This window comes from Neovison vison, chromosome 8, assembly GCF_020171115.1.
Source record: "Neovison vison isolate M4711 chromosome 8, ASM_NN_V1, whole genome shotgun sequence".
NCBI classification, from domain to species: Eukaryota; Metazoa; Chordata; class Mammalia; order Carnivora; family Mustelidae; genus Neogale; species Neogale vison.
The window spans coordinates 97,561,773-97,580,555 of record NC_058098.1 but is presented as its reverse complement, the minus strand read 5'-3'; positions in this window follow the sequence as shown (position 1 = coordinate 97,580,555).

Below are 18,783 nucleotides of genomic sequence, written 5' to 3'. Positions count from 1 at the left end.
GCAGCTTTAGCTCCAGAGTTTATCATATGTATCAGTTGCAGCAGAGGGATGTATTCAGTTTTTCACACTATTTGAACAAGTTTTGAATATTAAAGAACAGACACAAAGAAAGACCACGCTACCGGAACTGCTGACAGGGCTTTGGGTCCAGTTAATTGCTGTAAACAGAATGGTTTCTAATGCTCTTTTTAGTTATGTGTTTGTGGCTGCCAGCAAGGCTCAATGGGGCCTTTATAAATTTGCTCTTTATCTCTGACTTCAGTTGATTGACATGTGAACCATGCTGGTGGTGTTTGAAGAAGTACACTGGATTTCTCTAAAGCTATGAATATTTCCTGAATCTTATGCAACCAAATCTAAATACTACAATTTCAGCTATGATTCTTTAAGGCCTGGAAATCATTGGGCTGAAAAGCCAGTCAGATATTTTCATATTGAGTTCATTACTTAAGTCATTGAAAATGCATTCAACGGGTAGAAGCTTGGTGGTAGGAAACGCTTATTGCAACATTTACGAACACACCTTTTAACTACTTCTTTACATTTTTGCTTGTTAAAACATAAAATGATGTTTCTATTTTGATTTGCATTCTGATTTTTAGTTAGTAATGTTAAAAATATCCACATAATACATTTTAAGTGTGTTTTGTAATTGATTATAGTATTAAAACTGTAAGTAAGCTGGTTACTACTGATTTTGAGGAGATACTATCATTGTGATTTTTTCCATTGAGATGACAAAACACTTGCATTTGAAAATAGTAAATGATCTCCTGTTGCTCTCTTGGTCTTGCTCCTTCTTTCTCTTTGTTTTTGTTGTTGTTCTGTTTTGTTTTGTTTTGTTTTCTCTTTTGTCCTTTACCTCTGTGGTAGCTAATTCTAATTTAAAAAGGAAGAAATTTTATCCATGAATAGTTCTGTGAAATATTGGAATCATAACTACTTATAGGAATAGAACTAAAACAAGCTGTATTATGCATTTTGACCTGAAATTATCTGTTTAAACAGAGTAGAAATCTCTTATGTGAGAGATAGTAATTAAGACCTTTTTCCCCTGTTATACAAATCCTTTTAAAATCTTTCAAAAGAACACTGTGACAGGGTGTAATCCAATGTGGGTTGCAAAGGAAAAAAAAAATAAGTTAGATGTGTGATACCAAAGACTTTATGCTGCAGATTACACAATTCTGTAGCTTATCTTCTTTTTGAAAAGCAACTTCAGAATGCTTCTTAAATGCAGCTGTACCTTTATTTTTTTTTCCCATTCCTTTGCAGAAGTGTACTTTTTTTCCATCTGTGGCATTTAATTTTTTTATAAACTGATTTAACATGAAGTGGTATTAGGTGTTGGAGCAAATGTGGTCAACAAAGTTGATGAGTAGTTCTCTCCATCAAAAATCAGCATTTTCTCTTCTGAAAATAACATAGCTGTGTGAGAGATCTCACTTCTTGGTAAGGGAATAGTTTGCTTCCTTATAAACAGCACTTTATATTTTCTACATATTATTTGGGGATCTAGGGTTCGTTTAGGGTTTTCCTTCTGTCTTTGAGCTGAACAGAAAGTATCAATTCTCAGAACTCAAACTACCTGTTTATATGAAATTAACTTGAAAGTGTAAGACAGAAAACACAATGTGAATCATCACCTTCTTTAGGGATACAAAGTTTTTCCTTGCTCACTACATGAATTTAGGTTTTTCTGATAATCTCAAGGTCTCAGATTCATCATATGTAAAATAAGGAGTTTAGAAACTTAAGTGGCTTTGTAGTCTAGAACTGTTTTTGTTTTCTAGTAAAGATGTGATGTGTTATCTTTCTAAATGATATCATTATTTCCTTGCATACATAGAATTTTGGATAATAATGTATGCTTATTTACCCTCCTGTTCTAATAGAATGACAAGGGTGTTTTACAGTGTTATTTTATAAAACTATTAATTTTAAGAGCATTCACAACACAGTGAGTGTCCAGTTAACTATAAGACAGTGAAAGAAAAAGTAATGCATGCTAAAACATTAAGGTTCTAGTCATGCTTTGGCAAAATCAGTGATTTAAAGTCAGAGTAAATATTGATATGAATACATTAATAGTAGGGGATCTTAACATGCCACTCTCAGTAATAGATCATCCAAGCGGAAAATCAATAACCAGGATTGAATGATACATGGGACCAGATGGACCTCATAGATACATACAGAATATTCCACTCTAAAACAACAGAATACTCATTCTTCTCAAGCACACATGGAACTTTCTCCAGAATAGACCACATACTCCATCACAAATCAGGGCCCAACCCATACCAAAAGACTGAGATTATTCCCTGTGTATTCTCAGACCACAATGCTTTGAAACTGGAACTCAACCACAAGAAAAAGTTTGGAAGCTAAAGACCACCCTACTTAAGAATGTTTGGGTAGACCGGGAAATCAAAAGAACTTAAACAATTCATGCCGCCAATGAGAATGAAGACACCTTGATCCAAAACCTGTGGGATATGGCAAAGGCAGTCCTAAGGGGGAAATACAAAGCCATCCAAGCCTCCCTCAAAAAAATTGAAAAATCCAGAATACACCAGCTCTCTTTACACCTTAAAGAACTGGAGAATCAACAACAAATTAAGCCAACCCCACACATAAGAAGGGAAGTAATAAACATTAGAGCAGAGATCAATAAGACAGAAACTAGAGATACAGTAGAATGCATCAAAGAAACTAGAAGCTGGTTTTTTGAAAGAATCAGTAAGATCGATAAATCATTGGCCAACCTAATCCAAAAGAAAAGAGAGAGGACCCAAATTAATAAAATTATGAATGAAAAGGGAGAGATCACGACTAACACCAAGGAAACAGAAACAGTCAGCAGAAATGATTATCAACAGTTACATGCCAATAAGTTAAGCCACCTAGATGAAATGGATGCATCCCTGGAAACCTATAAACTGCCAAAACTGAATCAGGAAGAAATTGACAACCTGAAGAGACCAATATCTAGTAATGAGATTGAAGCAGTGATCAAAAACCTCCCAAAAAACAAGATCGCAGGACCTGACAGATTCCCTGGAGAGTTCCATCAAACATTCAAAGAAAAAATAATACCTATTCTCCTAAGCTGTTTCAAAAAATAGAAACAGAAGGAAGACTTTGAGAGTCTTTTTATGAAGCCAGAATTACCCTGATTCCCAAACCAGGCAAAGACCTCCACCAAAAAGGGGAATTTCAGACCAATATTCCTGATGAATATGGATGCCAAGATTCTCAACAAGATCCTAGCTAATAGGATCTAACAGTACATTAAAAAGATTATCTACCATTACCAGGTGGGATTTATCCATGAGATGCAAGGGTGGTTCAACATACACAAATCAATCACTGATAGAAAAAATCAATAAGGAAAGAGAGAAGAACCACTTGGTCCTCTCAACTGATGCAGAAAAAGCATTTGGCAAGATACAGCATCCTTTCCTGATTAAAATGATTGAAAGTAAAGGGATAGAAGGAACATTCCTCAACTTCATAAAATCCATCTATGCAAAAACCACAGTGAATATCTTCCTCAGTCTCAAAGGTGACAGCCTTCCCTTTGAGATCAGGAGCAAGACAAGGATGCCCATTCTCACTAATGTTGTTTAACACAGTACTAAAAGTCCTAGCGACAGCAATCAAACAACAAAAAGAAATAAAAGTATTCAGATTGGCAATGAAGAGGTCAAACTCTCTCTTCACAGATGACATGATACTTTATATGAAAAACCCAAATACTCCACCCCCAAACTACTAGAACTCATACAGCATTTCAGTAATGTCGCAGGATACAAAATCAATGTACAGCAATTGGTTGCTTTCTTATATACTAACAATGAAAATATAGAAGGGGAAATTAGAGAATCAATTCCATTTACTATAGCACCAAGAACCATAAGATAACTGGGAATAAACCTAACCAAAGAGGTAAAGGATCTGTACTCAAGGAACTACAGAACACTCATGAAAGAAATTGAAGAAGACACAAAAAAATGAAATAGGATTCCATGCTCATGGATGGGAAGAATAAACATTGTTAAAATGTCTATACTGCCTAGAGCAATATATACTTTCAGTGCCACCCCGATCAAAATTCCACCGGCATTTTTCAAAGAGCTAGAATAAACAATCCTAAAATTTGTATGTAACCAGAAGAGACCCTGAACTGCTAAGGAAATGTTGAAAAAGGAAAAAAAAAAAAAACTGGGATCATCACGTTGCCTGATTTCAAGCTTTACTACAAAGCTGTGGCAGCATGGTACTTGCACAAAAACAGACACATAGACCAGTGGAACAGAATAGAGAGCCCAGATACGACCCCCAACTCTATGGTCAAATAATTTTTGACAAAGCAGGAAAAAATATGCAGTGGAAAAAAGACTGTCTCTTCAGCGGTGCTGGGAAAATTAGGCAGCTATGTGTAGAAGAATGAAACTCGACCATTCATTTACACCATACACAAAGATAAACTCGAAACGGATAAAAGACCTCAACGTGAGGCAGCAATCTATCAAAATCCTAGAGGAGAACATAGGCAGTAACCGCTTCAACATCGGCCACAGCAACTTCTTTCAAGATACGTTCTCCAAAAGCAAAGGAAACAAAAGCAAAAATGAACTTTTGGGACTTCATCTAGATCAAAAGCTTCTGCAGAGCAAAGGAAATAGTCAGCAAAATGAAGAGGCAACCCACAGAATGGGAGAAGATATTCACAAATGACACTACAGATAAAGGGCTGATATCTAAGATCTATAAAAAACTCCTCAAACTCAACACACACAAAACAGATAATCACGTCAAAAAAATGGGCAGAAGACATAAACAGACACTTCTCCAAAGAGACATACAAATGGCTAACAGAAATATGAAAAAATATTCATCATCATTAGCCATCAGGGAGATTCAAATCAAAACCACATTGAGATACCACCTTACATCAGTTAGAATGGCCAAAATCAACAAGACAGTAAACAACAAATATTGGAGAGGATATGGAGAAAGGGGAACCCTCTTACACATTGGTGGGAATGCAAGTTGGTGCAGCCACTTTTGAAAACAGTGCGGAGATTCCTAAAAAGAATTATATAAGTAGAGGCTACCCTATGACCCTGCAATTGCACTACTGGGTATTTATCCTAAAGATAGAGATGTAGTGAATAGAAGGACCATCTGTACCCCAATGTTCATAGCAGCAATGGCCACAGTCACCAAACTGGAAAGAACTAAGATGCCCTTCAACAGACAAATGGAAAAAGAAGATATGGTCCATGTATACAATGGGGTATTATGCCTCCATCAGAAAGGATGAATACCCAAACTTTGTATCAACATGGATAGGACTGGAAGAGATTATGCTGAGTAAAATAAGTCAAGCAGAAAGAGTCAATTATCATATGATTTCACTTACTCTTATGGAGCATAAGGAATAACACGGAGGACACTGGGAGATGGAGAGAAGTGAGTTGGGGAAAATCAGAGGGGAAGACAAACCATGAGAGACTGTAGACTCTGAGAAACAAACTGAGGGTTTTGGAGGGGAGGTGGATGAGAGGTGGGTGAGCCTGGTGGTGGTTATTAAGGAGGGCATGTATTGCATGGAGCACTAGGTGTGGTGTATAAACAATTAATTTTGAAACACTGAAGGAAAATAAAATAAAAAATAAAGTCAGACTAAATGACACTTGAGCTATAGCTCAATGAGGCTCTCTAACCAAACAAAATTATGTGGTAGCTACATCCTGGTATTGTTAGAGACAGAATATCAGAGAATTAGCCATTTCAGAAAAAAGGAAAGGAATACAGTTCTGCAAAAGGGAAACTTTCTTTACAAGTAGCCTATTTATCCAACTGTTAGGTTATATACCTTAAACTTACATACAAACTTGGGAAAAGGCAATTGATTAAAAAAAAGAGAGAGAGAGAGAGAGATAGAGAGAGAGAAGGAGAAAGAATAGATAAGATTCTTTCTTACAGCCTTTTTAAGAACCTCTTGGGAGGGTATTCTTGACCATATGATGAATGTAAGCAAAGAGACAAAGACCAAATAATGCTTTCCTATAATGTTATTTATTTTTTTTAAGATTTCATTTATTCATTTGACAGACAGAGATCACAAGTAGGCAGAAAGGCAGGCAGAGAGATAGGGGAAAGTAGGCTCCCTGCTGAGCAGAGAGCCTAATGCAGGGTTTGATTCCAGGACTCCGAGATCATGACCTGAGCTGAAGGCAGAGGCTTAACCCACTGAGCCACCCAGGCACCCCTATCATTTTATGGTTTTGTCCAAGTTTTATTTCACTTTCTCTGTCAAGCTTATAGTTTCAGTGGGCTGAAGCAGAGACGGGGAAAAGGCCAAGAATGGGGACTTTTAAATAATAAGAATTCAGCTTTAAATATAATGAGATGTTTTAAGCTGTACTTATTTTCCAGTGGAATTAACTGAAAGCAAATCAACTGGATGCCTTCTAAGTTTTAGCAGAAAATTTCCTATGTGGGAATCTATAATATTGGCCAAAGGCCAAAGAATAGTTGTGATAATGCAGCCTATATTCTGATCCCTCCCAAAATTTAAGCCAGTAGGAAGCTTTTGGGTGGAAGCTTTTATTATAGTGTATTGTTTTCAGTTCACATCATGAAATAAGCCAAGAAGTAAACGGAGTAGAAATTCCATGTACATAGGGTGATTTATATATATATTATGGATAATTATTAAACAATATTTGAAATGATTTAGAAATGAACATTGGGAAAAAATAAAGTTTTTCTTTGTTTTCTCATACACACAAAAATATCTCAGATAAATGAAAGATCTTCACAGAAAATACAAAATACAGACATATATATATGTCTATAGATATATATCTATAGATATATATAGATATATATCTATAGACATATATAGACATATAGATATATCTATATATATCTATAAAATTTATATATATATATAAATCTATAGCTATATACATTTATAGGTAAAGATATAAATGTATTATAGATATCTAAATAATATTTTTGACCTTGATAAGCAAAAAGACAAGTCATTAAGAAACCATTAAAGCAAACCAATAAAGCAAAGATTGAAGGATTTGGCCATATGAAAATTTAATAAGTTTTGGGTGGCAAAGACAATATGGACATTGGAAAAAATATGACATTATGAAAAATAAGAAAGAAGACTAGAAACATTTATTTGCAATATATATCACAGTTTATAAGTTAGAACATAATTATATAAATAGTTCTTTCAAAGCAGTAATTAAGGAATCACCCCCATAGCAACAAAGGGGCCAAGTTTCTGAATTGTCATTAACTATAGACATGAGTTGGTTAACATAAGTGAAACAAATGAGCTATAAGATAAATGAACACATTAAAGGTATTAAATACCTTAAATAATCTGTACAATTTGAATTAAGATTTTGTGGAATACCATTAAGATAAGTTAAATTAAAAATATATAAATTGATAATTGGCATGATTATGGGAAAGCACTCATTCTGTGCTCAACTATTGGAAGCTTAAACTGGAATAACTCTTCGGATGATTTGATGAACAAATAAAAAATGCATAACATTTGATCTGCCAGTTACATTTTTTCTATTTATTATAAATACTGGCACCAGAATACAAAATTATGTCTTCAAGGACATCCATTGCTACATTTTATATAATACAGAAAATTTGGAACAGAGTAATGTCCATTATTAGGGAACATTTTAGACAATATTCTGCTTACTTAAAGGAAAATGATAGGCCTGTTTTTCAAACATGGAAAGATTTCCAAAACATACTTTCATTTATGTAAAATCAATGTGCAAAAAAATACATAAATATGTGGCACACAGAATGAAGATACCTTGTGAAATTGAATAGTGCTCTCTGAGATGTGTCATGCTATTGGTTAGGGAGCTTGTGGGTGCACCTTAACTTTGGAATCTCTAAATGTTAATACTATTTGAGCATTTTATAACGATTATAATATTTTAATAAATAGTTAAAAAAAAACAAACACCTCCTTCTTTTGTGGATTTTGCTATTGGTGGACTATTATATAGTTTATTTTGAGTTTTAATATGCACCAGCAGGAGTTATGAGGGATATTTATTTTATTGTTAATGTTTCTATAAATAACCCTAAAACAATAAATTCACATATGATCTATTTAGCTGCCTGAGGCAAAGTCTTTATCTCTTCATCATGTTCCTTACAATAAAATGACTCCGCATGTATGCATTCTGAGGAGCTAAAACTTTGAGAGAACCAAAGATTTCTTAAACTGTGGAACAAATTGCATGATTATATTCCATGAATAACAAAACACTGCAGAATAAAATGAATAATGCCTGAAGAATAGCACAAATAATGTCTACAGCATAATACAAATAACAAAAAGCTCCATAACTGGAATAGCCAAAAGAATATGATACTCTACTTCTATCTTCATAAAATTGGCTATATGATTAGAAATAAATATTTAACCTTGTCATATCTCAATTTTCAATCCTCAAATAAAAGGATAGACTAGACAACACCTACATTTAATATCAGCCTGTGTTTTATATTTGTTAAATTTTGTTTTCTAAAAGCCCAATTAGAAACTTAGTAGTTTCCCCAAAATTGCAGTAACATTTCTTTCATGTATAGTGCAAAAAAGAAAAAAAAAATCTAGCAAGAGATTAATACATAGAAGAGAGTATACATATGTAGAAGTGCAAAGGCTGAATCAAAGGGTAAGCATATTTTAAATGTACATTTTAGTGCCAAATTGTCCTCAAAAATAATGTGTCAAACTGTAGTAGCTTCAACATTATATGATAATATCAAATACTTAAGATTATACATATACATATGTTCACAAAGAAAAATAATTTCTTTGCTACTGTAAAATACTTCCTTAAGCCATTTAGAACTTATTCTTTAAGGTAGTGTAAGGTAAAGTTTTTTCTTTTTTTCCCAAAAAATTCCCTTACGGTACATGTAGTGTGTTGGATGTTCTATCTTTTCCTCATTTTGTCAAATAACATTGCCTACTAATTCTTACAGCTAATGGATCTGTTTTCAGTTTCTATAAATGAAAAAAAAGGCATCATTGTCTTGGGCAAAAATAAGTATTTATAATTTGCATCAGTTTATACTTTCAGTTTCAGGATGGATAATGTCATTTACATTGTATAGTGGAGCTTAACTTAATCCATATAACTGCACTGAAATATCAACTGTTGGCTTTATTTCACTGAAAATTTTACTACCATGCTTTCTCATTGGAGGGAAGTTATTATAGATACAACTACAACTACAGTTGTATGCATTTTAATGGGCAGCAAAAATTTAAACAGTAATCTTAATTATATACTAAGAGATTTTTTAAGTTATATATTAAATTTGGGAAATACTTTATAATTTACTCCCCATTGTCCTTAGGTTAAATATTAGGGGGGAAATGAGTCACTTATTTAACCTTGCCTGTCAGGAGTTTTTCCAAGTAGATTCAACTAGCCATCTTTAATATCATACTGTTTTCCATATAGTATAGTTTAGAATTAAAAAGTAAGTATCTTTATCATCTTTTTTTTTTTTAAGTACTAACTCAAGGAGCCTATTGTGAAAACAAAGAGTGTTAACAGTTTTCCTGCTGAAACCTCATATAACCTTCATGACAAATAATCATTCAACCATATCATCCAGTTTATAACCTGATAGGAACAAAAGGGCATTCATTCTTTTTTTTTTTTCCAATTTATTTATTTTCAGAAAAACAGTATTCATTATTTTTTCACCACACCCAGTGCTCCATGCAAGCTGTGCCCTCTATAATACCCACCACCTGGTACCCCAACCTCCCACCCCCCGCCACTTCAAACCCCTCAGATTGTTTTTCAGAGTCCATAGTCTCTCATGGTTCATCTCCCCTTCCAATTTACCCAAAAGCACATACTCTCCCCAATGTCCATAACCCTACCCCCCTTCTCCCAACCCCCCTCCCCCCAGCAACCCACAGTTTGTTTCGTGAGATTAAGAGTCACTTATGGTTTGTCTCCCTCCCTATCCCATCTTGTTTCATGGATTCTTCTCCTACCCACTTAAGCCCCCATGTTGCATCACCACTTCCTCATATCAGGGAGATCATATGATTGTTGTCTTTCTCCGCTTGACTTATTTCGCTAAGCATGATACGCTCTAGTTCCATCCATGTTGTCGCAAATGGCAAGATTTCGTTTCTTTTGATGGCTGCATAGTATTCCATTGTGTATATCTACCACATCTTCTTGATCCATTCATCTGTTGATGGACATCTAGGTTCTTTCCATAGTTTGGCTATTGTGGACATTGCTGCTATAAACATTCGGGTGCACGTGCCCCTTTGGATCACTACGTTTGTATCTTTAGGGTAAATTCCCAGTAGTGCAATTGCTGGGTCATAGGGCAGTTCTATTTTCAACATTTTGAGGAACCTCCATGCTGTTTTCCAGAGTGGTTGCACCAGCTTGCATTCCCACCAACAGTGTAGGAGGGTTCAAAAGGGCATTCATTCTTACCTGTTAGGGTGAAAGAAATCTTTCTGAATGATTTCCAATATTATCTCACTCAGACAAAGAAATGAGTTTTGATATACGGTTTTCACTCTATTTGTTTAGATACAGTCATTTAGAATTATAATCGTATCATCAGGAAGATTCAGGTGCTAACTATATGAGTAATGGTATAAACAGAATATTAATAACTCAAGAGTTGTATTGCTTAAATTTGAACATGGAATATACTGATTTTGAGGTAAATGACATTGGGAAAATTGCTTAAATTTTATGGGCCTCAGTTACCTGATCTAAATAATCAGAAAATTTAAAAAATCAAGAAATAATATAAGTACACTTACAAGTTTTTGTGTATAGATTGAGTGAGTTAATATATGCAAATTCTTTTGGAGAGTTTCTGACACATAATAAATGTTCAACAGAAAAAGTCACTTATTATCTGTTTGTACTAGCAGTTTTTATTTCCTTCTTTTAAAGCCAATATAATTTACTTTATTCTATCTTTATATATTGTTTGATAAAGGACTGTATTTCCTTTTTCTACCTAATAATGTGACGTTTCTTCTGTTTGTATTAAGTCAGCTTTATTTTTTAGAGCAGCTTTATGTTTACAGCAAAATTGTGTGGAAGGGACAGAAATTTCCCGCATACTCCCTCCCCCAACTCATGTATAGGCTCCCACATTATCCATATCCCTCACCAGAGTGCTGTATTTGTTAAACCTGATGAACCTATACTGACACATCTTAATCACCCAAAGTCCATAGTTTACATAAGGGTTCACTCTTGGTGTTGCAATTATGTGGGTTTAGACTAATGTACAAGTATGTATCCACTTTTAATATTATACAAAGTAGTTTCACAGCCCCCAAAATTCTCTGTGCTTTACCTCTTTATCTCTCCCTCCCCCTTAAACTCTAGCAACCATGAGCTTTTTACTGTCCTGTAGATTTTTTTTTTTAATTTTCAGAATGTCACATAGTTAGAAGAATCATACAGTATGTAACTTTTTCAGATTGGTTTCTTTCACTTACTAATATGAATTTGAGTTTTCTCTATGCCTTTTAATGGCTTTATAGCACATTTCTTTTTTTGAAAGATTTTTATTTATTTGAGAGGGATAGAGAAGCAGATTCCCGCTGAACAGAGAGCCCAGGACAGGGCTGGATCGCAGAACCCTGGGATCATGACCTGCATGGAAGGCAGACAGTTAACTGACTAAGCCACTCAGGCACCCCACAGCACATTTCTTTTTAGTCCTAGAGAGAATATTCCATCACCTGGATATACTACAGTTGAACCATTCATATTATCAAAGGCTGTTTCCAAGTTTGAACAATTATGAATAAAGCTGCTATAAACATACATGTGCAGGTTTTCTGTGGACATAAGTTTTCAGCTCTTTTGGGTCAACAGCAAGGAGTGAAATTGCTGGATCATATGGAAGACCATGTTTGGTTTTCCAAGACAGTATTCCCAACAACAATAAGTGAGAATCCTTATTGCTTCCCATCTCCACCAGCAGTTGATTATCAGTGTTCTGGATTTTCGTCATTCTAATAGATACTATTTCTTTTTTGACTTTGGGGATGTTTTCCTCCCAAGAGATAGATTCAGTTTAAATATTTGATTATGCACTCTATGTCTTATTTTAACTAATATGAATATGGAACAGAAAACATAATCTTGGAAAGTATCCCTATGGAAATCCTAGAATTATGAAATTGGGCATTTTATATCTTTTCTCTCATTTCCATTATATTTGAGGTGAAAAAATGCTATTTGCTTATTCTCTAAACCATGACTCCTAGAAAAAAACAGGTGTATATATCTAATTTATTACTTATATTTATTTTAATATCTAAATATATTTTGCGCTTCTGTAAATGCACACATATATGTGTGCAATAGAGTAATACGTATTTACATATATGTAAATATGTGTATGTCTGTATGTTTGTATACCTTTGTTGCATATACTATTGCCTATATTACCTTGATTCTCTGTGGTTTATTGTCTTTCAGACTGGCTCTCTCCCACTGCTTCATTTAATATTTTACCCCTGTCTAAACTTATTGCAGAATGTATTTTTCTTGGTGATTCAGTATGTTAAATCATACAATCATACATATGACCACTTATTTTTTGTCATTTCTTAGAAATATATTTTTTTCTCCAACTCAGCCACCCATTCTTAAGTGACTATGTACTTTTTCATCAATAAAAATGATGATTTTTAATTCCAATCATTAGTCTTCAATTCTTATCCCTCCAGTTTTAATAGTTTACTGCCACAGTTTCTTTACTTATTCATGGAGTAATAAATTATCATAATCTCCACACCCTTTGACTCATATTTGATTAAAACTGTAGCTGAAATCAGAAGCCATATATTTCATTGGCACTTAATGAAAAATGATAAGAAAAGAAGCAATTATTTATTTTTATTTGAGCATCCCTGTATGTGTATGCTTTCCCCCCCCCCACTAGATAACGAGCTCCTGGACAACAGGTACCTTATGAAATTCATTGTTATGCCTTATACATAGTAGGTGCTCTATAAATGTTTTTGTGTTGAAATTGCATACATTGTTTCCTTAAGAAAAAAATGAAGGGATTTGAAACAAATGCAATGTTTAAAAATTCGTCTTCTTGAAGATGATTCATGGACTTCCTAATCAACATCACCACTCATAATTTTGATATTTTAAAATTAATGTATCTGGAAATAAGTTTTATTTGCTAAGCTCCACCTCCAAAACATGATCTTTTTTCATTCTTTCTCACTTTTGCAAATGAGATCTTTATTCTTTATATATCTTTGCTCAAAGACAGTGAAATTATCCTTAATTCTCATCTTTCACACACTACATCTGACACATCAGTGAACCCTGTCAACACTTCCTTTCAATATATCCACAAACAGATTATCTCAGACCATTTATACTACTACCACTCTAGCCACACAATCCTTCTCTTTCTCCTGAACTACTACAAGAACTTTATATTTGGTCTTCACATTTCAGCAACATTCCTCTACAAACTATAGGAACTATCTAGCACAATCCATTTTAAAACTTAAGATTTCTCCTTATGCTAAGATTTAGTGAGCTGAGAAAGTATGTTCCTCCTACCTAATAATGATAAGTAATATGCATAAATTATAAAATGATCACTTTTTTGAGCCCAAAAGAGAACTGAGATCATAAAACAACTAGTAGTCAAATATTTAAAGACTGATAAAGAGGCACAAGAAATGAAGATAGGGACAGCACAGGAAGAAGTGGCTGCTGAAAAAGTGAGAAACAAATAAATTTCATTTAATGAATTACTGAAGAACTCCAACTATAGACACAAGAAGGACTCTCACTTACTCATGGGTGATTTTTTTTTTTTTTTTTAATGGATAGAGGACAGGGAGAGAGAGCATTTCTCAGTAATATAAGAATGGTAGGTATCAGATATCACTGCAGAAAAGGCAGAAATTCCTGTCCCTTTGTGTATTTCTTTTGGATAGAGAAAATCCTTTAAGCTCTGGAAGAAGAGCTGTAAATCCTACCAACTAGCAGGGGGATAAGGATAGGCTATTTGTTTCTGAGGAAAGCATAGGCTTTAAAAAAAAAATGGAAAAAAACCCAAAACACATTTCAGTCCTATAAGATAATCAGAAAGTAATACTGGACCTAATAGCATTAGAACCTTCTACTTCTACCCGGGAGCATGAAACTCCCTCCCATGCAAGACCTGCCTGGATACAAGGCAGAATTTGTTTGCCACAGAGAAGAGGAGTAGGAATAATGACAAAACCCCATACCTGAGGCCCGGGAGCTCATGGCTTACTTAAAGCTGAGGCTAGTCCAGGGTAATAGAGATCACCTCCTGCTCTCAACCTGGACGTAAGCAAATACCAAGTAGCAACCAATAACACTTACTCAATGAGGGAGGGGTATGTCAGGAATCTGGAGAGTAATCGTCTCTGAGTTTCAGGCACAGAGGGGATACTAAAAGCTGAATGGTTAGCTAGAAGAAAGCCCTGCAACATCTCATTTCCTTTTTTTTTTTTTTTTTTTAAGATTTTATTTATTTATTTGACAGAGAGATCACAAGTAAGCAGAGAGGCAGACAGAGAGAGAGGGGGAAGCAGGCTCCCTGCTGAGCAGAGAGCCGGATGCGGGGCTCAATCCCAGGACCCTAGAATCATGACCTGAGCTGAATGAAGGCAGAGACTTAACCCACTGAGCCACCCAGGCGCCCCGACATCTCAGTTCTTATCGTAAGAACTAAATATTAGACAAATTTGAATATTGTGGTACAAATTGGGTTAACTATAGGAAAAATAAAATTCAGATACAACTCATCCCCTGATTAGAATAACTCAACTACTATAGTAAAAACATGACTGGAGAGACATGCCCATTTCTGGATGTAACTCTTTTCCTCAGTCTGTGTTGTTCTATATGTGATGTCCAGCATTTATTCGAAAATAAGGAAATACACATGATATGAAGAAAAAGATGCTTTAATTTATAAACAAAACAATCAAAATACACAAATTCAAATGTCTCATGTTGGAACTGTCACACTATGACATTTATTATGATTAAAATGCTCAGAAAAACAGTGGTAAAGGTGTACAACATGCTTGAAAAGATTGGGAATTTCAGCAAATGATGGAAAATATAAGAGTTAGATGAAATGCCAGAAATAACTTTTTAAGTGGTATCCAAGAATTTCTCAGTGGACTCATCTGTAAACTCAACAAAGCTGAAGAATCAGCAAATTTTAAAAATAGATCCATAAAAATTACATAAACTGCATCACGCAAAAAGAAGTGGGGAAAAAACAGAGCATTTAAAAGGTATAGGGCAATATGAAGTGGTTTAACATTGTGCAGTTGGAGTCCCAGAAAAGTACAGAGGAGAAGCAAAATAATTATATGAGGAGATAATTGCCAAGAAATTCCATCAAATAATAAAAGACCTCAAACCATATATCCAGGAATATCAGCTTACTTCAAGCATGATAAATATAAAATAAAGCATACATAGACACATTGTGTAAACTATTGTGAATTAAAAATAAAGGAAGTTTTTGAAGGAGGCCAGAGAGACATCTGTAGAGGGACAATAATAATGATTATATCACACTTCTTGTCAGAAGTTCTGAAAGGCAGAAAACAATGGTGTAAGATCTTTAAAGTACTGGGAATAAAAAGCAAACAAACAAATAAAGCCCTGTCAATGCAGACTTTTATGCATAGTAAAAATATTCATACAAAGTGAATGCGAACTTGTTTAAACAAACAAAAGTTTAGAGGAATTACTTCCAGCAGACCTGTGCTACAAGAAATGACAAAGGATCTTCTTAAGACAAGGAATGTGTTAACAGAAAGAAACTTGAATCTGTACAAAGAAATGAAGACCTATGGCAATGGAAAAAATAGGAGTAAATATACGAAATGTTTCTCTATTCATTTAAGTATTTTTAAAGGGTAATTTCTTCAACTTTCATGAGTGCAGTAGGAAGTCAGTAAAATTTTAAAATATTTGATTTGGATTAAAACTGAAAAACTATAGATTCACATGTATGAGCTATGGATAAAGCTGTATTTAGAGGGAAATTAATAGCACCAGATGTTTATACTAGCAAATATAAAAGTCTCAAACCAAAGAAACCTCTCTCTGTTTTCTATTCTCTTCTCTATTACCCTCCATTCTCATGCTAATGCCTGTCTGTGACCAAATCCAACTAAAAGTGGGTAAAAGAGCCTAATTTACAGTTGATAGAGATCATAGAGCTATTCAGAGAATGTAGTCTTCCAGGTAAGCAGTGAAGGTGACTTGGATTAGGGAAGTCAAGGTAGAAGTTGTAATACGTGGTTAAACTCTGAACATATTTGAAGGTCCAGCTGATTTGATTAAGGATTGAATGTGGATAGAAGGAGAGCACAGAAATTAATAATGACTGTATGGTTTTATGCATTGAAACTTTATGAAAACTGGTACCAATTATAGAAATGGGGGACTCTGGGGAAGGAATTTGTGGTTAAAGGGGTGCATGTGGGAATCAGTTTTGTTTTGAACTTTTTTTTTTTAAGATTTTATTTATGTATTTGACAGAGATTACAAGTAGGCAGAGAGGCAGGCAGAGAGAGAGAGAGGGGGAAGCAGGCTCCCTGCTGAGCAGAGAGTCCTATGTGGGGCTTTATCCTAGGACTCTGAGGTCATGACCTGAGCTGAAGGCAGAGACTTAACTCACTAAGCCACCCAGGCGCCCCTGTTTTGAACTTTTTAAGTTTACAAAGCCTGTTATACATCCAGCTCAGAATGATTAGTTCGGCAGTCAGAAATACTATGTGGCAAATTCAGCTTCTCTGATAAGGTGTACTCATGCCAATAAATTGAGCTATGTGTAACAACTTTAATACATCTTTCACAACTTTAATACATCTTTCATCATGCCCATTCTCTTTCCAGTCCCACAAATGAGTCCACATTTTTTGTAATATAGTTGTTTCTTAATTTATTTGAGAACTTTAAGGTATAATATTTCCTTTGGCTTATCTTCGCATTTTACAGCTAGTGCATGTTGAATTCAAAAATCACTTTTTATGGGGCACCTGGGTGGCTCAGTGGCTCAGTTGTTAAGTGTCTGCCTTCGGCTCAGGTCATGATCTCAGGGTCCTGGGATTGAGCCCTGCATCAGGGTCTCTGCTCAGCGGGGAGCCTGCTTCCTCCTCTCTCTCTCTGCCTGCTCTCTGCCTGCTTGTGATCTCTGTCGAATAAATAAATAAATTTTTTTTTAAAAAAATCACTTTTTAAGCAGGAAAATAAGAGTACATAAAGTATTTTTTTTTATAGTTTTTGGTTTTGTGTATGGTTTGGCTTTTTTTTTTTTTTTTTTTTTTTTTCTTAAAGCTTCCTCAGGCAAAGGATATTTAGAGAGGAGGATTTTTCTGTAAGTTTTGGAGGTTTAAGATTGTTTGGACTCTCAGTTCTCAGGGATATCACTGTTATTGTTAAGATCCTGATCTTCCACCGCGTATATCATAGGTTTCTCAAAAAACACTTTGAAAGATTATGTGTTTAACTACTGTTGTATATCCCCAATTGTGTGAAATCAGTCGCTGAGTTTAATATTTAGTAAAGTTCTGTATACAAGTTTAAGCACTAAACCTTTGTGCTTAAAATCATTGTGTTTTATTCCATACCTTGAGGCAAGAACTTCAAGTGTATGCTTGTCATTTTCTCACTTTCTGTGTCACTATGAACAACCTCCATTTGTGTAATAGGAAGGATAATGATCAAGTTTCATAACAAAAGCCGAAATAGCAGTTCCTGAACAAGGCAGAATTATAATGTTCTCTCACAGTGCAGTTCAAATAGAAGTAGCCCAGGTTACTATGAATATTTCTCAATGCAGCTCTGACATCCTAAACCCATCGTCTCCATATTGTGGCCTAAAATCACTGCTCCACTCACCAAGCTTGTTTTCTAGTCTGTGGACAGGTTGGCAGAAGAACTTGCCTCTTTGCTTTAATGGCACGATCCGAATTTTTACAATTTGCTTAAATCCCATTGGTTGGACCTCTGGACATGGTCATACCTAACTACAGCTAAGCAGACATATATAGCTTTTGGTGGCCATAGACCAGAAAAATATTGCAGTTCTTACTGTAAAAGAGTAAGAGCAAAATGGGAAAGGGGGAGCAAAAGTGGTCTATCCGTAATTGACATTATTAGTCTTTAAATTGACCTATCTCCATACTGACCCATTATTCCTGGTCTTCATTCTCAGGGAGTCTGTTGGTGATTTCTTCAATATCTACTTCTCTAATACATCCCACATAATGCTATCCCACACAGAATATATATACAAATCTTGCTGTATTTCACCCCATTTCTTTCTAGCAGTTAATTACAAATTCTTTCCTAATTCACCTGCAGTCTTTTGCTTAACTCCCTCTTTCTTTAGTGTTTCCTCATCGAATAGATTTCTTCCTTTGTAAGCAACAAAACCCAGATCTATTTAACTGAGGAAAAATAAAGTATGCTACTGAAACTACACTAAGTGTCTCATATCATCAAAGGAACAAGTTAAAATTTCGTACTATGCTCAGAAACATTTCAACGTTTCATACATTTCAGAAACTGAATTCATGAAACTTCCTCAGGGCTGCCAACAGACAACTCAGTTCCAACAGCCTTCAGTGCCTGGGCCTAAAGA